The sequence below is a fragment of the Lissotriton vulgaris genome, chromosome 1_2, assembly GCF_964263255.1.
Source record: "Lissotriton vulgaris chromosome 1_2, aLisVul1.2, whole genome shotgun sequence".
NCBI classification, from domain to species: domain Eukaryota; kingdom Metazoa; phylum Chordata; class Amphibia; order Caudata; family Salamandridae; genus Lissotriton; species Lissotriton vulgaris.
Genome location: NC_141686.1, coordinates 4,157,510 through 4,184,481, shown reverse-complemented (window position 1 = coordinate 4,184,481; position 26,972 = coordinate 4,157,510). Strand labels below are relative to the sequence as shown.

General features: G+C 42.1%; 1 protein-coding gene across 2 annotated transcripts in view; it reads left to right on the top strand.

Annotated features, from left to right (window-relative positions):
* The first annotated feature begins 989 nt into the window (after positions 1–989).
* SHISAL1 (shisa like 1) overlaps positions 990–26,972 on the top strand; it is a 618,079-nt gene continuing 592,096 nt past the window's right edge. Inside the window, exon 1 of one of the 2 annotated variants that reach the window (XM_086952732.1) lies at positions 990–2,022. The gene's annotated coding sequence lies outside the window, so the exon portion shown is untranslated. The remainder of the gene's footprint in view (positions 2,023–26,972) is intronic. The other variant, XM_086952731.1, reaches the window with a different exon arrangement.

Below are 26,972 nucleotides of genomic sequence, written 5' to 3'. Positions count from 1 at the left end.
AATATTAAGGGAGTGGTTTAGGTCGAATGTACGTAGAATAAATAAGGAGGGGGTGATTCTGTCTGCTGTAAATAGTAATTTGAGATGCTTTATATAAGTATAAAGACAATTGCTGTGAATGTGTGTTTCGGGATGTATGTTGAGTGTGATGTGGCATGCCATGGGATTTATTACAGAAGCAGGAGGTGTTGGTGGAGTCCACTTGAACAACTGATAGTGCGGGCAGACGGGCTGTAGGAAGGGTGGTAACTTGTTTAGGTGTTTGCAGGAGGTCTGAAAGGCAAGGGTAATTATGGCATGAGGTTATTTTTCCTATATGAAGGAAGATGTGTAGGGGGCAGCGGGATAAAAAAACGAGACACAGCCCCGAAACAATACAACAGTAGCCAGATATTTCCGAGTGGAGAGGACAGACCACATTGAAGGCAGGGAGCCATCAAATGGTGGTAAAGAATTCACAGGGGTGAGGGAAAGTATTTTGTGAGTGCGAGAAAGTAGAGAGGGGTGTGGGTGGTTTTAGAAGACGGGGCAGCACATTGTGCATTCATTGCCCGTTTTAGTGAGTGGGAGGACTGCCCTGCGGAAGAAGGTAGGGTAAGGTAGCAAGCAGTGTGAATCGTCCCTGCTGCAGCAAGAAAGTGTAGGAACGGTGCAGGAGGACAGATTTCGGCGGGCACGGGAGTAGCTGAAAGCCTATCCCTGCAGAGGAGAGGAGGTGGCACGGGGAAGGCAGAAGGCACGAGTCGGGAGAAGCGTCTCTGTGGCGCCGGGGCGGACCTCCTCACGCGCGCACACTAGCGCCGAGTTTGAGAAAGAAGCGGTGGACGCCGGAACTCCTCACTCATGGAAGGTGGTGGGGGAGGAACGGGCGGGCACACCCCCCTCCTGACTCTGGGAACCGAGCGCGGCTAGGCTCGCTGTGTCTGCTCCGTGCGCCTGTCCCTTTGGCAGCCTTTCTTTCTCCTCCCCTTCTTCGGGAGCTGCGCCTCGTCTCCATGCTGCAAGTGCCCGTCAGCGAGCACACGGGCGGCCCCTCCGGGCGCGCACAGATGAATTATTCATCACTATAGCGGGAGGAGGACCGCGAACTTCACTAGCTCCCTTTGAAGGACCCTGCTGCTTCAGTGTGCTACATGGAACACACCTGTCAGTGCTGTCTGTGACGTGGAATGAGCGGGGAGAGAGTTCCGCCGCTTGTGTGTGAGGAGAGATCTAACGGGTGGAGATACATGACTTCGGAGAGATCCGCCCCTCGTCACGGTGGTGGAGGCACCTGCAGCCGCGGAGGAGAGAGTTGTCACGAGCTGTGAGGAGATCTCACCCTATCAATGTGGGGGCACCTGCCTGCTGGCTAGGCGAGCCGGGCACAGAGTGTCAGACCCGACCCTTCAGATGTAAGAGACTTTAGTTCTTCTGGTTGGAGAAATTCATCTTATTGTGGGAAACACTGACTAGCTGCGGAGTGACCCGACGTTTCCAGCGCGGGGGCGTCTTCTTTGCGCTTATAGTCGTCATTTTTTCGTGGCGGGAACGAACCCTGCTCGCTGGGTGAAGTGACAGGTTTGCTGGTAAGGTGGGACGCGACTTGTGGTTGTGTGGATCAGCATTACTTTTTTTTGGTCAGCAATCTGATTTGTCCAGTGGAAAGATGTGTCTCTTTTGATCGGAAGGATCGAACTCCCGTAGTGTGAGGGACACAGACCCGGTCTGGGAGGAACTCCCCCCCTCAATGTGGAGTGGCACGGCTCTCGTGGTGTGCTGGGCCTGGTGCACCTGCTGCGCAGGGGTATTACTTTTTGGGAAACAGTCTGCGTCTCCTTTCCGTGGATTCTACTTCTGAGATGAGGAGAGACCCGCCTCCTCCGCCCGGTGCACGGATTTGATTCGAGGTGTGGAGGGACCGGTCTCACCTGGCGTGGAGGGACTGGCCTCACCTGGTGTGGAGGGGAGCTACTGGCCGGCGATGTTTTCACTGAGCGAGTTGGAGCCGTGGAAGAGGAACCACCCGGTGCATAGTCTCAGGTGAGCCGCGTGTTTCTAATGACGGTACGTCACGGCGAGCGTCCACGCGCGCACTTTCACACATCCTCTCTCAGGGGACATTTCAGGGACACACATTCGCATCGAGTACAGTCTTGTATCCGTGCGATTACGATACGGCTCCTAAGTTACCGGCTTTTAGAAAGTCAGTAACTTCTAATGTTGATGATTTTTAAGAATTAACGTGTCTTGTGGAAGGATATCACGTTGCAGACCATAGCCACCATAGAACTTTTTTTAAGTTGGATACAGGTGGCGGTGAGAGTAAGGCTTCTAGTTCTCCTCGTGGGTGGGCAGCTTTAGAAAACAAAACAAAATGGGCATTATACAAACATAGACGCAAGACTAACATTTTTTTACGGACCGTGGAGCATAGGAAGACTTGCAGAAAGCCAGGGCTGCCGACTTTGGAACTCGTAAACTAGGTTCCAGTATCGGCGTCGACTGGACATCCTGTAATTTGAAGTACATTACTTACTGCCGAAAAAACACATGCGACCTTTGTAACTGCTCGTGTAAATACCTTCGGGTCAAGCTCTCGCTATATAAAACTACACACAGAATAAAAACCAAACAGAAAACACAGACACTGTGGGTCATAACATCATCACGTACACACGCACAATATTCTGAATTACATTGTTCAGTGATCACGACAGCTGACCAGGCATGCACGCAATTTACTGAAATTTCCAGGGACAGACGGTGACACCCCCTACCCCCCGGGCGCGCGGTCACCCTGTGCTACGCAGGCAGTAAATGTGAGTGAAGCGGTTCCTCTCCAATGAGCCGCCTGCCACCCTAGCTCATGCGGAGAAATACACCCCTGCCAGCACACACTGACCCCAAACACTGGAAAGTGAATCACTGACTGCAAACACTAAGAACTGACCCGAGGCACGAACTGTACACGCAGGATATTGAACCACCCAAGCTCTGGCCGTGCGTACACATAAGCGAGCCACACTGATGCACTGACTAAGCAGATGGGGAAGTAAAGCACTGACTGCACGCACAGGAAACAGAACTTGCACATTACAAAGCTAGTCGCTAACCACCCACACTTGTAAGTGAACTACTAGCTAACCTCAACTGGAAGTGAAAACAATGACCACCCACATTGAGGAAATGAACCACTTAACGCTGCCAGAATTGAACCAATGAGGCAATGACTGAACATATGGGGAAGGCCGGGGACCACTGACCGACTGACAGGCCATACATAGAAGCGTACCACCGAGGCACTGATTGCACACCCAGGTAAGTGAACCACTAAACACACAATTGGACGCGAACCACTGATGCACGGACTGGAAATACATCAGTTGCAGCACAGCAGGAAGTGAACAACCAAGGCACTACCTGCATACACGAGAAGATGGGCAGAGAGCCTTCGAGGCCCTTGTCACACACACAGGCAAGTGAAGCACTGAATGCACACGCAGGGAAATGAACCAGTGAGTCAGCCATGACGGACTGGCAAGCAGCTCCCTGTGCATCACAATAATCGACCTTTGCTTTATCAAGGGGCCTGATGTTGTGGATCAATATACAACACCCTCAATCACAAACTGCAGTTTTTGTTCCTCTGTAGGAGTGCTCACTGCCTTAGAAAAGGGCTTGATGACTTAAATTGATCCTTTAAGACTTAGTTTACCCATTGTGCAAGCTACTGGTTCGTTTTGAGCTTGTTGAGTGAGACACAGCCATTGTCAAGATACACTTCGAAGAACTTGTTCACAACATTTGTATTCTTTACACTTTAGGATGAGAACTATGCTAGATCACCTTGACAAAGCAGAAGGTTCTGTGAAACTTGCACACTTTGTCACACTTTGTAATCTTCTATCAAAGGCAGCATGGAGCAGTGATAAATTGGGCCGCAATTCAACTTGCCCAAGATGGCTCTTTGGCCTCTTTTTGACCATACTAACAACTTACAGTGGGCTTAGAGTCCACCTATTGCTTTCATTGGTTGGATTAATTGTCACTCTTATTTCCTTCTTATTAAATGGCTTTGTTTCCTCTTCTTCTGTTTATCCCTTCCCTGGAGAATATCCTTTCACAATGCACACGCCTACTGAATGACAAAGCTGCTATTAGCGCCATGACACTTACGTACCTCCACACATTAGGTCATGACAGAAGTTATTGGCAAATCCGGTGCTTAATTGGTAAAAGAATAAGTGCTGGGGCCAAACGTTTCCTCAGAAGCTCTCATCTGGCACTACTCAATGTTGGCATGCCGAATACCAAAGCTGCATACTCTTGATTCCATCTCATGCCTCATTAATCCTCCACCAGACACTCACTCCCACTTTATCTCACACTTGTAGATTCTATAACATCTTTTGCATATTTCTCTACTTCCTTCTTTCACCCCTTGCATTTTTTCTCTTGCTTGCTCTGGGTGAATGTGTGATGAGGAAAAATAACTTTAGGCCCCCAAAAATGATTGCCAATTGGCCCCACCTGCAACTGCTGGCTGAAATTTAGCACTGGGCAAAGCCAATAGGCACCAAAAGTGAGACCTATTTGCTTTGCAAATGCTTGTATTCTCCAGAGATGTTTTAAGGGATGGGCAAAGCGGGCATTGCCTAGGAGGCCCATTAGAACATGTGGACACTCGAGAAGTCCTCTATATAGTTCCATATCAACTTCTCCTACCTCTACCTCTATCCTTTATTGCCATGTGTCATCTTAAAGATTTGCTGTGGGGGAGAAGGGGCAAAGTACATATTTAACATTGTTTTGTGCAATCCAGTTGATTAAAGTTTGTTAGGCATCATCCAGGCTTGAATTAGCAAAAACAAAATGGTAATAAAATTCGAAGTTATTTCAAATAGGGGCCCCGAAAAATATGCCTTGTCCAGGGTCTCAAAAATCCTTAAGATGACATTGTATTACTCTATGCAACTGTATTTCTGGTTATGCTCCTATATATGTATCATATGAAGCAATAATTGTAAAGTTCGCTCCCAGCTGCTTCTCAATACTACCAAGTCAGTTACTCTGCACGTAGAGATCGAAATTGTTGCACTACTGAATGCATCCTCAGGTGTGGGAACAATGAAAGCACTAAATGCACATGCACGTAAGTGAACCACTAACTAAACTAATTGCACCCACAAAGAAATGCACCACTGTCCACACAGACTGGGAAGTGGCACAGCAAAGCACTGCCCAACCACAAGGTCAAGTGAATCGTTGTCCACACACACTTGCAAGTGTCATGCTGAGGAAATGACTGTACACTCAGGAAAGTGAACACTTGACTACACAAACCGGGCGGTGAACCACTGAGGTACTTGTTGTACCCATGTGGAGGTTAACTATAAACAGCACACAGGAAAGTGAAACCTAGATTGCACAGACTTGGATGTGACTCACTGACATGTAGACATGGATAACTGAACCAATGATGCACTAATTTCACAAACGGTGTACATCTGATGCAATCATTGCACATGCTGGGAAGCGAATTGTTGATGCACTGACTATTCACCGGGATATTGACCACCGGAACATGAGCTCCAAACACTGGGTGTGAACCACTGACCACCAACACTAGGATTTCAGTCATAGACTAACGCACATAAATGAGCACCTCACATGCTCACCTGTGGCAGAGGTGACCTTTTTGTAAATTGATTCTACACCTGCATGATGGGATGTATTTACCTGCGTTCATATTAAAAAGCATTGGTAATGCATGGGTTTCGTCTATGTAATGAATAAAGAGCTGTTTTCATCAATCATCGACCAGTAGAAGGAAAGAGCTCAGTGACAGATAATTCAGGAGTGGAGAGGATGTATTGCAGCGGCCAGAGCTGCTGACTTGAGAGCTGGGGATCTCAGTTTGAATCTAGGAAGCGCCGTCCAACATCCTGTGATTCTATGCAAATCACTTAATCTCTCCGGGTAATAAATTGTTATTTAAATATGCTGCAATAGGAAAAGGCAAAACTTTATGAAAATGTAGTTCCATCAAAGTCGATGTTAACAGTGTTTCAAGAGGTGGGAAACTGTTAAGAGTAGCAGACGAGGAAGAAGCATTGGTAAATGCAGGAAAATTTGCTACAGTCAATAGAAATTTGCATGCCTATATGAAGACAAGAACCTACGCTGTGAAAATGGAGAAATGGTGTTGTGCCTGAACACATGCTGAATAGAAACCCTCCTACACACATGAAGGGAACATTTGATTGCAAATATCCAAAAGAAAACATCTATTTGTACAAAACTCCATTCAAACACTCATTATAGCGACCCTGTACTGCACATATATCCAATGGGACTTCTGCCCTCTCAGATGCTAACGGGAGCTTCAGCTTGCAAAGACATTTGAAGAAACCTCTGCATCAAGACATTGTATAAAGAACCGCTGCTTGCAGAGAGGAACCAAAATGATCAAAGCCAATATACCAAGCTTTTATATTGTGAAGTGTTTAGGTGCTGAACTAGCAAGGACCTTGTCTGGGCCTTGGACCTTTAAAACCAGCATCAGTGACAAGAGGATGTGGCCTATCAGCTAGAGCAGTCAACCTCTTAGTTGGGGAACAGGGTTTGAGTCCCAACATCCTGTGAATCTCGGCTAATCACATAATCTCCCTGTGCCTATCAAAAAATATAAATGTATTGTGTCCATCTGTAACTGGTACGCATGTAAAGCGCTCTGATATCTTCGAGTCAAGTTTGCGCTGTATAAATCTCACCCCTCCCACTTCCCCAAAGTGCCTGACTGGACAACCAGGGATTAAGGAAGTGATGTGTGTTAATATATCTATTGGGTGAACCTACCCAAAATGCAACGGAGTGCTGCACATGGTCAATGACACACTTTAGGTCAGTGGGAACAGGGTAGGAGTCTGGGTTGTGGGTGTTTAATGCCCTTCCAGATAGTGCTCTTTACAGAGGTGAGCCTTCAACTCTTTCCTAAACTGGAACATAGTTGTGGCAGTCTTGATGGAAAATGGGATGTTTGTTGGAGATCCTGGGTACCAGATGGAGAAGGTCTGTTGCCTTGTTTTTCTTTTACACTTATTAGTCTGCAGTATGATGGTGTCCTTACTGTCAGTGTATGAAAGACCATCAGAGATAGTGATCTTGTCTGCAAGATAAGTGGGGGTGGTGCTTGTGATAGCTCTGTAAATGATGTAGCTGTTTTTGAAGATAATGCAGGCTGTCAAGGGAGGCAATGAAGGTCATCATGATGGGAGTGATGTGATCATATTTATCAGACCCTAGATTAGAGGTACTGTGACCTGAACAATGCCCAAAGGGGTGCCAGTGTGGAGTCTGAGAGGCAGTAGAGTAAGGCATTGCCACCATCCAGATGAGAGTGTATGAGAGCTTGAGCAGCAGTTCTTAAGTCACTGTTTGGAATAAACAGTTTGACTTTCTTTAGAAGAGAAAGGTCATACTAGGCCATCTTTGTGTGGCAATATGTTCCCTGAGGGTGAGGTTGGTGGCCAGGGTGAATGCAAATAGCTTGGCATTCAGTGAGAGGTGGGTTCAAAACACTTGAGGTTCGTGTCATTGAGCCAGGTTTGTACTGTATCTTTTTTGTTGTTATAGGCAAATAGCAGGAATTATGTCTTAGTTGTGTAGATCTTCAAGTAGGTGCTAAATATCAAAACCTTGATGATGTGCAAGCAGTGTTTAAGGCATTGAATGTCTGAAGCAGAGGAGACAAGTACAATTGTTTATTATCAGTATGTTGGTAAATGTTGATGCTGTGAGTAGAACACCAAATGACTCCATGTAAAGTATGAAGGGAAGCATATCCATGAAAAGATTGACGTTGACAGGAGCAGGTAAGTAAGACTTGCAAATTGCTACAATACTGTAGTGTGGAAGGAAAACTCTTTCCAGTTCCATTTTGAATTCGGCCTGATTAAAAGTCTTGATCTGCACAGGTTGAAGGCTCGAGTTGATCATAAAACCCAATCATTGCAGCACCCCTGTCACTGCCTGGAGATCTCGCTGGGCCTTTGAAAGAGAAGAATCAGATAACAGCCAGTCATTCAGTTATGGAAATATTAATAAACCTCCAAATTGAAGATACCTGACGACTGGGGCTAGTACTTTTTGTAAATATTCGCAGAGATGTTGCAAGACCAAAGGGAAGAGCTTGAAGTTGTAGATCAGAAGTCTTCAAACTGGGGGCCAACCCCACTGGGGGGGGCGTGGATGGATTCCCCGGGGGGGGGGGGGGGGGGCACAAATGCATCTGCAGGTGCATGTAAATGAAGATGGCCCAGAAGTGCGGTGATGTTTATTTGCTGTATTTCCAGGATGTCTTCATCTATTCTCGAGTACAGTGAGGGCGGGGGTGAGTACATGTTACGCGAAAGTGAAGGTGCACCCGAGCAAAGTCAGTAAGCTCCAAGTTTATCCAAATATCTTTATTGTCGTTGAAGTTAAAATTTGGACATCAGCCAATGCGTTTCGTTCTACAGCTGAAACTTCATCAGGGCTAGGCTATTTCAATCCAGGCACGATCCGCCTCTGTACTTCAAACAAGGTTCTCTTAGGCCATATAAGCTAGAAGATATCCTACGATCTCAATAATAATTATATTGTGCATGCAAATACTACAGCTTTGATCAGTAAATGTGCTGGCAGGGTCCAGGAGGTTGCTTAGAAAGAAAAAAGTGTTTTTCGTTTTTACTGTCATATAAGTAGGTAAAAAATAATGCACCAACAGCTTAGTAATAGGTCTTGCATTTATAAAAGTTATAGCTACTGGCGCCACGAATTGTAATGTTTGTTATTTATTTTTTTGGGTTTGTAGTGGAATGATTATTTAACTAAATAAGTGCACGCAATACTATGTTATTAGAATTACTTGTGGCATTAAGGAGGTGGAGGGAATGAAGACAGGAAGAGGAGGAAGGCTGACAAAGGTTTAGGTGGAAAAATTTGAGGCGTGAGTTAGGAAAGTAAAATGAATTGAACCTGCTATGGATGGAAAAGGCAAATAGAAAATTGCAAGAGGTTATGGAAATCAGAAATGTGAGATGATCGGGCAGGTATATCAGATGTACACTAGGAGGGCAACAGGGGAATACATGAACGAATGTGGGGAAAATGCAGATAGATTTCCATGCAGCATACTCCACTACATGTGGGTTTCTCATAGAGAAAAACTACAAGAAATTATCTTTAATCGTTAGTTTCAATGTCCCCACATTGTTAGTTGGCTTGTTAAAGTTGCAGACATCAAAAGATTTTGTTTTCTTTTCCTGGTGGTATTGTTTCAGTGGGGACACTTTGCTAATTTTTTATTATGTTCAGTGAATCGAGTGTTCTATGTGTCTGTAATTGTGCCCTAAGCAAATTGATACATTTTCTCAGAAGCACATATAGTGGATATATTTGTAACTCTGTGTGGACAGCATTAATTGCATGTGTCTACCTAGGAATGCCATTGTTGTTGGAGTACCAGTACCTACTGAGGCACAAGTATTGTAAAGATGGTTTATGTAGCTCTGTGATTGTTTGTTTGTGGGGGGACCTACCCTCTGCATGCAGCCATGTCCCTCAATCTATACATAAAGTTTTGAAGGGAGGCCCTACCTCAAAACATTTTACTTAGAGGGGCTCAAAGCAAAAAAGTTTGAAGACCTCTGCTGTAGATGATGGTCCCCCACAGCAAGTCAAAAGGAATGCCTGACTGTCCGGATAAATCGGGACCTGGAAATAAGTATCTTGAGAGATACATTAGAAAATGTCCTTCTGTAATCAAAATAATGATTGACTGTATGGATATCATGCAGAACCTTTCTACTAGGACATATTTGTTCAAAGTTTTTAAGTCCAGTATAGTCCAATATCTGCAGAGTACTTTGTGCACTTAAAAAAAAAGAATAGAACAGGACCTTTTCCCTTTTGATGTTCCGGTAGAGGGATCAATGCTCCTTTCTCAAGAAGTGCTGGGACTCCTAGTAGCGTGGCCAGTTTCCTTACATCTCCTTTGGTAAGGAACTAGGCACAAATTGCCATTTTGGAGGTGTCTGACAAAACAGAATGACGTACCCCTGGTCGATTATATTTATGAAGCAAGTCTCAGAAATGCACCAACTCCCCTAAATCGTGGGCAAATTGATTGAGTCTCGCCCCAACCTTGGCGTTGTCAGATTTGTGATTACCCTTGATCTTGTTGGGGTAGGAGGGGGTTGACTGGTTGGAATTTTTCAGCAAATGCAGTGCCCGACCCTAGGCTCCGCCATAAAAGGGACATTTGTCTTCTGCCCTCTAAGGCAGTTGTTTTGAAAAGGATTTTCCCCTGAAAACAGCTAGGAATGTTTGAAGATCTTTTTATTGTCAGTTGCTTTCTATACCATGGTATCTAATGCATCACCGAAGTGTTTCGGACCTGAAAAAGGCAGCTTTTCTGTTGAGAGTGGGTCATGCTTCCAGAATTTCATTCACAATTGCCTTCCTGCAGTGACTGCTGCAGCCAAAGCTGAAGCTGGACATAGTCCATTGAATGAGACATCGGACAATCATTTTGAAATGAGCTCCATAAAAAAAAAATTTGCAGTAGGGTCTCCATTCTCTGGTGGACAATAATGGAGGAGCTGGAAGTCCTTAAGGAAGACTTGAGTTGCGTAGGCAGAGTAGGTATTAGCGTGAATAGCAAAGTTTGATGCTTCAAATGATCTTTAAAGGGTTGATTCACTTTTCTATCGACCATACCAAGGAGGAAGCTGAGGCCATTGAGGCTCGAATAGTGTTGACTTTTGGCGTTTGTGGAAAGTTTGTAGCAAAATCCTCTAGACAGAATCTTTTTAAAAATGATTCGAGGAATCAACATCTTGTCGGTGTCCTTCCACTCTTTATGGAGAATCTTTATTTTATTACATCATGCAAGAGAGCTCATAGAGCTGTTTTGTACTGTATTGGGAATAGAAACCTGCTTCCCATTGGGGTTTGTTGCCAAAGCCAAGTATTTCTCTGATCTGTATAAGCAGATCGCAAAATTGTCTGCCTTGAAAATACTCCACCCCATCAGTCTCCTAATCATCATCTTGATCTTTCATTAATTGTTATGCCTGAGGCTCCGCCAAGGCTGAATAAACTGTCCCTTCTACCATGGATTCAAGGTCTGCTCTGGAAATTTTCAAAACCTCTTCATCATCATGCCATGGTTCATAAAAATGCTGCTTAGAGGGAGCTGTGCCACTCTCTTTGCTGGTAAAGGAAGCATCACTGCACCCAGTTAGCGCTCGTAACGCTGCTTCAATAACTAGGATGCGCTAAAAGCATGGTTTCTTAAATAGAGGATTTTCTCTTGAAGGCTCACTATCAAAAAGATGCAGCGCTCCTTGCCTCTCCATACTTGCAACACACACACATATCACCTGATGCAAGGCGGTTATGTCGTATTTGCTTGTTCCAACTCCCAGTATGACTGACCATTGGCAGTACTAGAGCTCCCCAGCCCAGCAAATGGACGGGTAGCACGCCAGTGGTTTGAAGAATTGCACATACAATGGTATGCCGATATTGACACGGGCTAGTTTGTGATTTAAAATCTCTCCTCTGATGGATCTATTTATGTTGACTTGACTGAGATGACAAGGGAATTGCCAATAATAAAACAATTTATTCTTCGTGAAGCCTATTTGGCCGCACAATAGGAACCTAGAATCAGTAAAAGAAGTTAAGGAAGTTTATTTCCAATTAATAGTCAATCCAATATACAAGCATGTCAAGATAATGCTAGAAAGAAACAAGATTACAACTGGCAAGCTGAAATATCGCAATTGGTTCAGTCTCAGTTGAATAAGATACAAATTATTCACAGCCACAGTAATACAGGAACTAAGAATTAGAACCAGGTGTTCCTTAAAAAAACTCCAGTGCTCTCTCTTAAACATGAATACATTCTATAGTTGTCTAATTAAGGTTCTAAGTTTAATAAGGATAATTTCTAGAGTTGAGTCTCAAGGAAATTCAGAAATGCGAGAAGGTGCCAGCATGGTGAAGACTCCAGTAGAAGTCTTTCAAAATGGGAATAAGTGTTTACCCTAAAGCTTCACACTTGCGGGATTAAAGGAAATAGAGAGGTTTGTACCGCTCAAAGTCTAAGAAAATCTGCCTTAATTCCTAACAGTGTGAATATTAATTAAAGCATGCAAAAACGTCAGTATCAGTCGTAGCTCTTCCCACCCCTCCAGGAACAAAATGTTTCAATCCTCAGGTTGTGCGTTGCAGCATTACCAGAATTTCTCATCCCATAGAACTTGGACAGTTAATGCAACCTTGAACATCCCTCCATTCCTGATACACAATGAATAGGAAGCTTCATCTGCTCAATAGGTCTACATTTTTCCTGCCAAGATTGCTCTTATCAGACCTTTCTATTAAGAAACTAATACAAACAACAATACTCTTTTCTCTAACTAAGGAAACCTTGAGAACATACCTGTGAAAGAAAGAACACGCTATTCGAGCAAAATACATTTCAAAAGCAAGGCCTTTTGTCAGGCTAACTTTAAATGAGCATTTAACGTGCATTTCGTGTATATGGTTATATGTGCACACGTGTAAATTCTAATAAACTGCAAAATATGAGCAAAGGAATACATGTTTACTTATGCAAATAGAACTTGAAGTATAAATGTAAAATATGAGTAAAGAGTACCTGATTCATGGTTATATTGAACATTAGTGCTCACGTTTATAAATCTCTAAGTTCTCCAGTTAATACATTTCAGTAGCACTTTAAATGTGTCACACAATATTATTAAGGCACACAGTAAATATAATGTAGGGTGAACATCTGTAATTGTACTTCTGTGACGTGTAAGGGTGGAGCCTATGTTACACTGCTCCAATATTATTATATAAGAAAACAAAATAACTACAAATCAAAGATCACACCAAACCTGCATGCACTTAGATCTGTCCAGTGGAGACAGAAAACACAGAAGGTTGGGTGGGGAATGAACAGTGTTCTACTCCGTTTGATGAGGGGGTGATGTATACACACAAGTATCCCCATTCAGAAAAATAAACCAAAAGACTGCAAAAGAAATAAAAAATCAGGGACATAGAATGATATAAAATAGCTAAAATAGATAGAGTACGGATAGACCAATAACTCATTTCTTTTTGAGAATATACCAACAAGCAAGGCAGTAAAAACAAAAAGCAAATATTGTGCCAACCATTTCCATTATGTTAGGTGGGAGTCTGAAACTAGTTGCATGTGTATCTTTGAAGTAATACATTCACAAATGCCGTTTGCTTGTATATTTGAGACTGATTGATGTGTGCTACTGTCTTTTTTTTCTGAAAGCTTACTTATGCTACAAGAATGCCCGAGCAAAGCTTTTAATGTTTTATTGATAGTCATCAACATGCATAGAACAGAATCAACACCGCACAGTCACAGCAATATGCACTGTGGCATGTTGAATAGCTTCATACACTCTTTTGAATAGGCAGAACTGTAAACCGTCACATTCTGTGACATTCAATGCACATGTAGTACCAGTTCAATAGTTTACCCCAATTATTTCTACTAACCAACTGTGGCAAAGCTAGACAGGTACCTACACAAAGAAACCATATACTCTGTAAGCATGCAGACAGCTCAGGAAATCACTGCAAACTTCAAAAACCGTATCCCAACCAATGCACACTTCTGGTAGCTCACACACCCCACTAGAGGCTTCAGCGAGCTCACAGGCCACTTGACTCTTCAGTACACACACCACATGCACATTTCACAAAAAACAACTGCAATTTTCAGACACAGTATCTCACAGAACCTTCTACAAACATCACATTGCTCAGAAAACCCTGAAAAATGTATGAGTCACACTAAGTTCACTGCAAAACAAAGATAGCTTGCTGTGATGAAGATGGCCACACTCAAGATAGTTGAGGTTTAAACAATAGCTTAATGAAGTTCATCAGGTTACAAGAAACATCCCAGCCACCACTTCAGCCAGCCACCAACTGACCGCTGTTTTAATTTTACAGTACATTCTACATTCTCAGAATATTGATGTAAACGTTCTGTATACTAAGAAATACTAAATGTTAATAATAAAGATGAAACTATATAATGATATCACACATCCTCTCCCTTGTTTTTTTAATGTAAAATGCAAAAAAGAACAAAAATCAAACAACGCGACTAAAGAAACAAGAATAAAATATTCAATTATTGACGTGTTATACATAGTTCTTCAAATATTTAGGTGGGAACAACTTGTTTACTTCTCCTCGGTTCACACTCTTCCCTCATGTCTGTATGGTTGGTGTCACCAATAGAATTCTGGTGTACAGACTCAACCGTACTCAAGTTCCATATATACGGTTGTCGTTAAGTTTCATAGAGTTGGGAAACAGCAACCTTAAATGGAGAGGAAAATGTAGTTGTCCTACGTCTGTCGGGAAGTTGTACTCTCATCATATCACCCACTTTTACATTAGTGTGGCAAGTTGCATATCTTTTGTTAAAGTTTTGTTTTCTTCTCCAAATCCTCTCTCACTTTACATTCTTCTACTCATCTTTGTCTAGTGACACTCTCATGGACTTTCGCTTTATCCAAAATGGATTAATTACCGTATTAGGCTTCCTCCTTCCAAATAAGTCGAAGGGCCTCTAAATAAGTCAAAGGGCACGTTACCTGTGACAGAATGAGGCATCAAAAGATAAATCTTCACCATCTCAAGAATCTCTTTTCTCCAATCGTTTTGAGTTTTTGCAATCTGAATAGGTTCTTTCAATACTTTGTTAAATCTCTCTACAATGAGATTGGTTTTGGGATGGTAGAGCGAACATTTTTTTTATGTTATTCTCCCTCTTTGGGACAACTAACTGTACCCCTTCGTCTGTTAAGATATATTCTTGAATTCCTTCTCTGCTAAAAATGTCGTTTAGGAATCCATTTACAAAAGGGGGGTGGTGGTGATGAACAGAGTGTCTGAATTGAGCAGACCACTCTTACCCAGTCCAAAGATCAGGGCTTAGGAATCCAGTCACACTGCCAGGTTCTATGTTCTGTCTGATGGGTACCTATGGCCAGCGCAAGAACACATCAGTTAGTACCAACACATAAGATTGGCCATCTTTGCCTGTGACTGTGCCCAAAATGCCCAAAGCTACCTCTTGCCAAACTCTCTCCGAGGCTTCTCTCACTAACATAGGCTGTACCCTTGTTTCTCAAACCGTATTACTTAAACTTCACTAAATACACAACTCTCTCTACCCAAGCATCAATTCCAGGCCATCAGAAATGTAATCGGAATCTTTCCTTAGATTTTGAAATTCCCAGGTGTCTGTAGTGACCCAGCCAAAAGAGCTTCACTATGATTTTACTGGGAGGCACTAATTTAGTGCCTCTCCACAACATATCCTCACGATCAGACAATTCGTCTCTCGTATTCCAATACTTTAGTCTGACCTCACTCAACACCTCCCTTTGAGTTCCAACCCTAACTGATAAACCTAGCTACTTTTTGTGACACCAGATCCTCTCTCAATAGTGCCCTCCACTCACCCTCACTAATGGTGTACTCACACACCTTGAATTCCACCCAAGTCCCATGGGTCATCCTCCGCTTCAGTTTCATTCTGTTCTGAAACCAAACGTGACAAACAATCCGCCACTTTGTTTCTGTCCCTGGGATGTACTACACTTTAAAATTATAATTTTTATAGAGCTGCAACCCATTTACAAACTCGGATAGAAATAGCATCCAAATTAGTTTTACAAAATACATCTTTGAGGGGCTTATGGTTAGTCCTCATAACAAAATCCATTCCCCACAGAAATTTCTTGAATTTCTTAATAGCCCAATTAATTAAATAGCGCTGCTCTCTCAATAACAGAATATCTATTTTCAGGGCCAACCAGAGCCCTGTTAATGAACACGGTGGTCTTCTCCTCACCCCCCTTTACCTGCTTAAGTACTGCGCTTAACCCTTTTGAGCTAGTGGCGGTAACCAAAAGGGAGCATTCCATGGTGTCCCAACTGCAATCTGCAATGAAGGGGAATTGCATAGGGCATTTTTTACATCTTGAAATTTAATATCACATTGTGAAGACCATGCAAACCTCACTCCCTTTTTTAGTAGTGCTCTTAAACTGTGTGTTTGGCTGGTAAAGTATGGTAAACATTGATTATAGTACTCTGCTATTCCCAGGAATGTTACCAGATTGTCCCTACTATCAGGAACATGCAATGGATTTTACTTACTGTGTTCTTTGGTTGAACTCCCCCTTTAGTCAGCTTATGTCCCAAATACTCTATTTAAGATTTGTTAAGTTTATATTTGGTTTCTCTCAGGGTAAGGCCTCTCGATCTGAACATTACTAGGACTAATCCTAACCTACTATTGTGTTCGTCCTGGGCATCCCTCGGCACGAACACATCAGCCAACATCTACAAAGGCTCCCCTGGTTCTCCGTGGAGAAAAGAGTCACCTTCAAAATCCACCCCCATCCCTACAAATGCCTACACAACACCGGACCCAAATACCTCAACCACAGAATCAACTTCCACGCACCCAAAAGAAACCTCTGATCCTCCAACTTCGCACTAGCTGATACCCCGCGCATCCACAGAGCCAGGGAAGGTGGAAGATCCTTCTCTCACATTGCGGCATAGACCTGGAACAAGCTCCATGCAGACATCTGATGCGCCCCCTCCCTGAGCACCTTCAGGCTAACCCTCAAGACCTGGCTCTTCAGTTAAGAAGTTCTGCTGACTCCCCCCAGCGCCTTGAGACCCTCACTGGTGAGTAGAGCGCCTACAATCCCTTAATTGATTGATCCTTGTGTTGAGCCATAAATCAACACGTCATGTTGGTAAATGCTTACCTCCGATACATTCTTCAAAGCATCCTCCATCACCCTTTGGAAGGCGGCATAATTAAGTCCAAAGGGCATTCTGGTGACTTGAACAATCCAAATGGTGATGAATGATGTCTGATCCATAGAGGTATAGTCTAATTTAATCTGGTGGTACGCCACTTTGAGGTCCAAGATAGAGAAAACAACAGCACCTTTCAGCTGGGCAAGCATCTGGGATGTTGGGAAGGGGATACCTGTCTACAACCACTGCCCTGTTCAATCTCCTCAATCCCATACACAATCTTACTTCTGAAGACTTGCAAGCGAGTACCACAGGAGCAAGCTTTTCAGTTGATTCAGTTTTTACAATAATACAATCTTTATTTAACTTGTTAAGCTCAGTGAGCATGGTTTGTCTCAATTAATTGTACACCTCGCAATTTTCACACCACTGGAGAAGCATTATTCTTCAGTACTGTTTTGTGGGTATAATAAACATGATGTCTTTTCGTTAAAGACTTCCTTAAATTCCTGGCGCAACTCATGAATACAGCCATTCTCATACTAGACTAGTGTGTTGTTGGACACTCTAGGGACCTTGTCATGTACTGAATCCACAGTAAAAGATACATTTTTTAAAACCATACAAGGATTGATGTTAGGGTCCAACATGACATTCAAGTCTCTTTGATGGAGCCAGCTGACGATACTGTCACCTTTGCAAGAAACATACATTTTTCCAGCTGTTAAACACCCCATGTTTTCTGTATCTCCCATGAAATACCCTAGTAATTTTATAGGTTGACCCCATAGGCTAGGAATCTAACATCAGGTTTACACATTTTGACTTTTCCCATCAAGTTTTTTGTATAAAATTCTCTGGGGATTAATGAGATTTTAGCACAAAATTCAAATAGCATATCTATTATTTGACCATTCACTTTGACCCCATCAACAGGTCCTTTATCTTTTTGTTGTCCTATTTGAGGTACCACCTCCCTGCGATGTAGTTCATCATATTCGTGCTCTAATTCATCCTCTAACATCACCTCTTTTACTTTCTTAGTTTTAGTCTTGCTTTGAGACCTGCAGTACTTGGCAAAGTGTCCTATTTTGCTGAAAATCCGAAACTTGGCCAATACAGCAGGACAACTTTTGTCATTTGCTAAATGACGTGAAGCAACACATCTAAAGCATTTGTCATTGAAAGTCTTCCAAGCATTTATACTGTTCACATGTTTTGCTTGTACCTTGCTTACGCTGTGCACTTTCTCTAGTGAAGCAAGACCATTTTCCTTCTTTATTACATCTACACAAGCAAGAGAGTGCTGAATTTTTCTGGGCAATTAACAACACCTTATCTAGTTTATGGTAATCTTTTTGCCACAGTTCATCTTTGACTTTTTTAATGTTACAACCCAACATGAACTGGTTGTGGATGTGTTCTTCCAGGCTACCATCAAATTGGCACATGGCCCCTAATTCACGCAGACTAATAACCTAATTCACCACTGACTCCTGTGGTTTTTGTAGTCCCCTTTCAAAGCGGTTCCTCTCCAAAATTGTTCTCACTTTAGGAAGATAGTGGTTGTCTAGTTTTCTAATGCATCATTCAAAATCATTTAACTATTCTGCGTCACCACCCTCAATCTCAGGAAGATGTTCAAAAACGTCCTGGCCTTTGAAGCCCAAACAGTGAAGAAGCAGAGAGGCTTTCTTCACAGACGCAGGCATAATGAGTGAGCACCTTTTTCCACTTGGCCTACCTGTTAGTAGCAAGCGACAAATGTCAGAAAATAAGTTCCCCTTTGGTAATTATAAACCTAGGCATTCATTCAACTCAATAATACCAGTACAAAACACTAATGCAACATTTTCAAACAGTACATAGGGAAATGCAGAATTAATCAAATGCGAAAAGATATAGTAAAAATATACAATTTATTTAAACAAGTTAAGACCAGCTCAGGCTTGTATAGAGCAATCTGTTAAAAATTATACATCTGAAATCACAAATACATTGACAATATACACAATTTATCATAAATGGCAAGCTGCTCATTTGATTCGGAGGCGTTAGACCCGGCCTTTTTTATCGTTCATTATCAGAGAACAGTACCGGATTCGGGGTGTCGTGGATGAGGACATCGTTATTCCTCTGATCCAACACCGTTACATTACTATATCGGGTGTTTCTACCTCAAGTTAATTTTGGCATCTTCACTTGGAGTACGCCGGAATTTATCGAGAGGTTTATGACTGGGACTTGATATAAGCCCATCCTCGTTTTTAAATAGTGCTTCAATATACTATTAGCGATCTTTGCTACATAAACTACGACCAAGGCTTCCGTTGTTTTTAAAGGGATGGTACAATTTATTATCCTGAGGAAGGTGTTGGCTACTAATTGACTGCCCACCGAAACGCGTTGATTTACAAGAAAGGGAGAACTACTTTGAGTTTTGGGAGACAACAAACCTGATGGAATATTTATAACAATATTCAGCATTGATCTCTGACCTACCTCTGTAGTTCTTCCGTTGTTAACAGGAATTTGTATTCTCTTTCTTTTTCTGTCCCTATAATTGGTTTTTGCCATTTATGATAAATTGTGTATATGTTCAATGTATTTCTGATTTCAAATGTATAATTTTTAACGGATTGCTCTATACTAGCCTGAGCTGGTCTTAACTTGTTTAAATAAATTGTATATTTTTACTATATCTTTTCGCATTTGATTAATTCTGCATTTCCCTATGTGCCGTTTGAAAATGTTGCATTAGTGTTTTGTACTGGTATTATTGAGTTGAATGAATGCCTAGGTTTATAATTACCAAAGGGGAACTTATTTTCTGACATTTGTCGCTTGGTACCCTACTCCTTTGGATTATTGGGTCCCTCTCTTTTAATAGAGACTACCTGTTACTAGGCCTCCTTGGAGAGGAAATGAAGAATGGTGGGAGTGTGATCATTCTGCATAACTGGCTAAATGTCTGCCTAGGCAGTCCATAAGATCACTGATATCAGAGCTACTATAAGGTTCTCTATGTAATAGAATTTCCTATGTACCTCTAATATTTATAATAGACATGTTCCAATAAACGTAACTGGCTTAATTATCTCAGTTTTTAGCATTTATTAAAACAAGCTAGAACAGTTGGAATACATCTTTAACCCGATGTCCATTCAGACATCTGATAACATTCTTCTCTGTAAGAAAACAAAATGTACCTTAAATATCAACAACCTTACCAATATTCTTGACACTGGCTACAGTTCACTTTGTGAGTCTTTGCACTGAAACAGTAAAGCGAGATAAACTCTTCGAGCTCCGTGGAGCAGCTTTTTGTGTTGGCGCTCAATCGTGCAGTTCCCAGTTGTGATCTAATTTCTCCTGTATTACAGTATTGCATCTCTGGAATGTAGAATGTTACTATGGGTATTGGTTGTACAGCATTCCAGATTAGTCACTTGCCTGTGGACTGCGGAGGTTGTGGCTAATAAACACTGGCCTAGAAGAATTCATGACTTCTGCTTCGTATTCCATTATAATTCACTACAATTTGGCGATGATTTATCCACAGCCAAGGACCTACACTGCACAGATCCTCAACCACACATTTCTATTGGTTTTGGCGTTTCACGGTGAGAGAAGCGGAATACTCGGAGCTCGAACCAAGACTTAGGCCAGTATTGATGTTTGAAGTATCTTTGAGACTTTAAATGTAAGGGCTGCGCTGCCAGTGTATTACTGCTCCCGGTTTTAACAGCACACGGGGGCAAGTGAAACTTTGGCTTTCAATTGCATGCATGTGGCCATTTAGATTCAACAGAAGGCAGAGCTGTGTGCGCACGCAGGCAAGTCTCAACCATACACGCGAAGCAAGTTCAGGATTTTAATTTTATTTCTTAGCGAGTGTCTCAAGTCGGAGAACAGGGCAGTGTGCGTGTGTTGTTGCAGCTCAAGTGCACTCAAGATATAAACTGTTCGCACGTGCCTCCGCTCGTGAGGTGTCTAGTCACTCACAGTTAAGCACGTGCCAGCGCTCAAGCACCTACTGCGTCTCCACATGTTCCACAACGCTTTCCCATTGTGACTTCTCTGCCTGAGGAAGCCTGAAGCGCACATCTGCAGCGTGATCCCCTTTTGTGTTTCTCCTCTGCCTGCGCCATTGCATCCTTTCCTGTGTTTCCTGTCACCGCGTTTTCGTCACGTTGTTGGGAGATTTACGAGGAAGCCAGGGAAAAGGAAGACAACATCAACAACTAGAAAGCCAACCTGTTTTCCACATTTTTAAAGATAATTGAAAAGGAACATTTAAAATAAATAAAGTGCAAACAAAGTGAACAGTAAAGGATAGTACAGTACTGCATCACTGTACGGCAACACATTACCTGAAGTTATTCATACCAGTTTGCACGTCTGTGATGTGCACACACAGTTCAAGGTAGCAGAACATTAAAGAACAATAAAGCATTGCAACATACTGTTTAAAGTTTTAGCACATTCAAGTTTGCACATCTGAGATGTCCACACACATTTTGACTGTGTACCCATGATGCACACATGCAACCTGGAACATCACTTACTGGAATATTCATCTGTAACAGAAGATTGTTTCTTGTTTAGTTTAAATTGTTGTTACGAATTTCTGTAATTTATTTTTGTATTTTTGTTCAGATTGTTTTTACGTTTCTGCTTGTCATGGCTAATATACAGAATGTAAATGTTTCTCCTCCATTTCTTCAGATGCCTGGTGATCCCCCTGTATTATGGAGAAATTGGTGCAGGGCTTTCACCAAGTACCTGGGAGCCATTGGAGGTAATAGGTATCGCCCAGAACGTAAGAGTTTTTTATTAGAACATAATCTGGGGTTTGAGGGGCAATCCATCTACGAACATTTCCCGTCATATCCAGTCTAGCAGGGTGAAGATGAGTTAGATGAATAGGAATTGGCTGTTAAAAAGTTAGAAAAAAAGTTTGACGTTCAACCAAGCTTGATTGTTAACAGGCACAAGTTTCTTTTACTAGAGAGCAGTTACAAGACGAGTCAATTGACACTTATGTTGCTGTTTTATGTATGCTGGCTGTGGAGTGTGAGTTTGAAAATGCAGATCAGCTTATTCGTGACCAGATAGTAGTACGCTGTTGGGACAAGAAGGTCCAAGAAGGACTTCTCATTATGAAAAATCCCACTCTGTTAGAAACAATCAATGTGGTCAAAGGTATTGAAGTTTCATGCAAAGCTTGTAAGGAGCTTTCTCGTAGAGAAACGTGTGGTGTGTCTGTAGTGAATGAGAACACCGTTTTAAAACTAAACAATATTTTTTAAAAATTCAAAAAGAAAAGAGTACAAAGGTGGGTTTTTCTGACAGAAAAACATTTGTTTTAGGTGTGTTTATCCCAATCATGGTCCCAATGGTCAACCTTGTTCTGCAAAAAACATAAAATGCAAGTTATGTGGCAAGGTTGGGCATTTTTGCAAAATTTTGCCAGTCACCCAGAGACAAAGTCAATGCCATTCCCGATGGTGATCTGTGTGATAGCTCTGATGACGAACAAGGTTGTGTTTATGTTGTGCAAGATGATGACTTGAAATGTGTGGATCCGTATGAAAACATTGAGGTGTATGGTAATATTTTAAAACTCCTCATTGATTCTGGTGCCAGGATGACAATGGTGACTGATGAACTATTTGCTGAGGTCTGGGGGAACCAAGAGTTATTCCCACCCAACAGGAATCCCGTAACTTATGATGGACGAAAGATCGAACTGGGTATTTTGAGTGTCATCTCAAGTTTAAAACTCGAACCATTTTCGGCAAAGTGTATGTTGCTAAGAAGGGTCTTAACATTCTTGGGTGGTACCACCAAGGCCTTTTTGGCATGACTCTCAGTCCTGGTAAGGATGTCCAGAATTCATTGGTACCCGACTGTGACCAAAATGATAGTTCTCCGGATACCGTTGTTAACGCTTCAAAGTGGACTGGGATATTTTCTTCAGTTTTTGATGACAAACTAGGTAGAATTAAAGGGTTGAAGCACAAGATTAAAGTTCAAAGTGATGTCATGCCAGTGAAACACAAGTTGAGAAATGTACCCTTCAGTGTCCGTGAAGACTTCGCCAGATTCTGAAGAAGATGTGTACCGATGGTGTGATTGAACCATTCGAGTCTTATTTATGGTTATCCCCTTTAGTTATTGCTAGGAAGAAGAATGGGAAACTAAGAGTCTGTGTTGACCTTAGAAGCCTTAACAAAGCAATATGGATTACTTTAAGGTCTCTGATGAGCTGTTGATTGAAGAAAATGGGATGTTGGTACAGGGGGATAAATTCAATCCACCTGTTTGTTTGAGAGACAGAATTATCACATATGGTCATGAGGGTCACTTAGGTCAGACCACAACGAAAAGAAAGATCTGAGACAGTGATTGGTGGCCTGGCATGGACTCTGCTGTAATTGCTAGCATACAAGCGTGTGTCATTTGTGCCACCAGTGATAAAGGACTTAAAACCGAAGCGGTTCCAATCCAACCTGTCAACTTACCTAAGTCTGTGTGGTCCAAACTGGCCATTGATTTCATAGGCCCTTTTAGTATTTTGCAGCGCAAGTTCAAATTTGCTATTGTTGTTGTAGATTACTACAGTAAATGGTGGGAAGTTAAGTTTGTAGAAGAACCTAACACTTCTGGAGTCATCAAGTTTCTTAACAATATGTTTCTGAGAGAAGATTACCCCAAAGAGATTGTTTCCGACATTGGGGTCCAGTTGTCTCAAGGGAAATGAAATGTTTTCTGGTCACAATGACATAAAACAGAAATGTTTTGCTTTATATCATCCACAAGCCACCGGTCTCGTAGAAAAAATGAACTGCACTTTAGTGGAATTTATACAGTGGGCTGTTCAAAACAAGATTGATCTGTGTAAAGCTGTTGAGGAAATGTTGTGGTCTCACAGTTAATGTTCTAATGCTATTTCTGGTCTTTCCATGGTTGAAATTATGCATGGACGCCCCCCTGCTTCCAAGTTATGTCCTGCTTGGTTGAGGGAGTGCAGACCAAGAGTGATCGCATGTTAAGTGTGGATAAACTTGTCAGGCCCAGTGTTGAAAGATTCCAAGCTAAAATGAAAAGTCACTATGACACAGTGCATAGAGTCAAATCTACAGAAAGAGTTTTCCGTGTGGGTGAGTGGGTCCATGTTAAAGACCCTAATCATGTCGCCAAAGGCATGTCAAAATTCAAGCCTCCAGCCAGAATTGAAGTTGTGACCAGAAATGCAGTGAGAACAAGAAGGAACGAATGGCGGAACAAGGGAAGAGTTGTGAAGGTGCAGCCACGCGTCTTTCCGGCTCCATTTAATTCTTCTATGCATGCTCGCGTTTTTCCGGCTCCATCTTATTCTTCTGACATTTCTGCGTCGAGTTCTTCCTCTTATCCTGTTTCTTAATGAAGGAGCAGTGGTAGAAATATCATTAAGCCTCTAAGGTTTTGTGATTGAGATTGATCTTCTCTTTCACTTAACCTTGTTGGTCTTGCAAGGTTCTTTACTTTTCCGTTAGTACATAAGTAATGAAAAGTCCTACTGTGTCAATTTCCATTTCTTCTTTCATGTTTTTGTGCTTTTTATGTTCTCTACTTTCCCTCGCTCTTTTAACATGTTTCGTTGCTAGATGATTCTTCTTTTGTTTCAGTTGTAGAAAGGGAGAAGTTGTGATCTCATTTCTCCTGCATTCCAGGATTGCATCTCTGGAATGTAGAATGTTACTATTGATATTGGTTATACAGCATTCCAGATTTGTCATTTGTCTGTAAACTTCTGAATTTGTGGCTAATAAACACTGGACAATAAGAATTCATGTCTTCTGCTTCTTATTCCATTATACTTCACTACACTAGTGGACGCAGTCTCAACGCTGCTAGTTGCCACGATAATCAGTTGAGTATCACAAGACCAGCGATTGCAAAACAATGTAGAGAAACAATGGGAATGCACTGTGAGAAGTGTCCAATCTTCTGTGAGTAACTAGTGCAGTGTGACGTACAGCTTGCAGGTGTCAGCAGCATGACATACAACTTGTTGAGAAAGAAGTTCCATGAGAGGAATGATGCAGCCGATGTTTCAAAGTCTTCAAAAGAAAAGAAGAGGGGCTATGGATGTCGCGAGTTGGAATATGTCCGCACCGGGGTAGCTGCATGCGAGGTGCTCACCAGCTTCTACTTTCAAGGTATCAACTTGTCCTACAGGTGAAGTTTTTGTACTTGAATCGCCACTGTCACACGCACCTCAACATCCATGCACTGCTAAATGCTGCGGCCTTAACAGGCAACATTAGAGCAAAAAGTTTCACTACATGCATTAAAATAAAGGCTGTACCTTAAATATGATCTAAAAGTTCCGGTGTTGAGGCATTTCTTTTTTCCTTTTCTCTCTGTTGATGGCAACTTTTCTGAGCTTGACATAAGACCAGAGTGGTTTTTCAAGCGATGTGTGATGATGGTCCATTTCATTGCCACTACATAATCCAGCCAACAACTGACCCCTGTAGTCATTCCACAGTACAGTCTACATTCTTAGAATACTCATGTAAATGTTCTGCATACTAAGTAATTCTAAATATTAATAATAAAGATATCACAATATAAAGATACCACACATGCATAAACCTCTGCACATCTTCCTGGTCACACAAACGTGCTGGGAATGTTGTCTTTCCCACATATACCATTGTTTTTCTCCTGAAAGTTCACATAATACCTTAAACCAGAGATACTGTTACGTATTAAGTTCACACAGAGTTTCAGATAGTCCAAGCAAATAAGTGAAAATTGTACTTTAGCCACTGTAAATGTTATGACTTTGTCAGTCTAGAATGTTTACATTTGCTTTATTCTATTTCTCCCAGTGAGGAGATTCCAGCTGGGTGCAGCTGCTTAGCCTGAGAGGACCGTCACTGGGTTGCTACTGCAATACATTTAAGCAACCTAATTTCTAGTGTAGTTTGTACCCAACAGTAAACTTCAGACATCGCATGTTAGTCAACGTAAATTTCAAATCAATCTTCGCAAAGCTTAGTCCGGTGACTGATGTTACAATAGATTTCAAAACCAGGGTTGGACTGACCTATAGGGCAACCTGGCAGTGCCAGAAGGGCTAGTCTGACATTTCAGTTTGTGTTTTTTTTTTTTTTACTGTTTGTGACCCGTTTTATAGCATGGCGGGTCGCTTTTTTTACTGATTATTTCCCTGATATTACCACAAACATTTTTGAAGAAATGTGGAGGCAGCACCAATTATGAAGTAATTCACAAGAAACCACAAGTAGGTCAAAATATATTTGATTCTTTTGTTTTCGTTTTTTCAATGTGCACAGGACAGCCTAAACACACAACATTGCCTGCAGCAAGCATAGATGCAAACAGTCCACCGAACCTTGCAAATAACCTACACAGAATATTTTTACAATTTCAAAACTGCTCCAATTTGCAATTGTAGGTGATTTTTAAGATATTTGATTCACTAACTGAAGCTAATTTTATTTTGGTTCCCGGTCCTATTTTCTGCCCCAGTTCGACACTTTTCAAAACCCATGCGTACACCATCAAACAAAGCAAAATTGTAGAATGCCAATTTTAAGAATTGTTAGAGATGTAATACTTGATAATGGAAACACTCCACACTGATTTGCCCCTTGAAATCCATGATTTTTAGAATACACATTAGGCCAAAAACTTGCAAGTAATTCACTTTTTAACTAGTCAAGTCAAGTCAGAGAATTTATATAGCGCACTACATACCCAGAGGGTCTCAAGGCGCTTAGAGAGGGGAGGAGGATTACTTGTCCAATATCCACGTTTTAAGTTGCTTTCTGAATGCTAGGTGGTTCTGGGTAAGGCGAAGGTAAGCGGGGAGTGAGTTCCATGTTTTAGCAGCCAGGTATGAGAAGGATCTGCCTCCCATGGTGGTCTTGTTGATGCGAGGTACAGTGGCGAGGGCTTGGCTGGAAGAACGCAGTTGGCGGGAGGGGGTGTAGAAGGACAGTCGTGAGTTGAGGCATTCTGGTCCGATGTCGTAGAGTGATTTGTGTGCGTGGGTTAGCAGTCGGAAA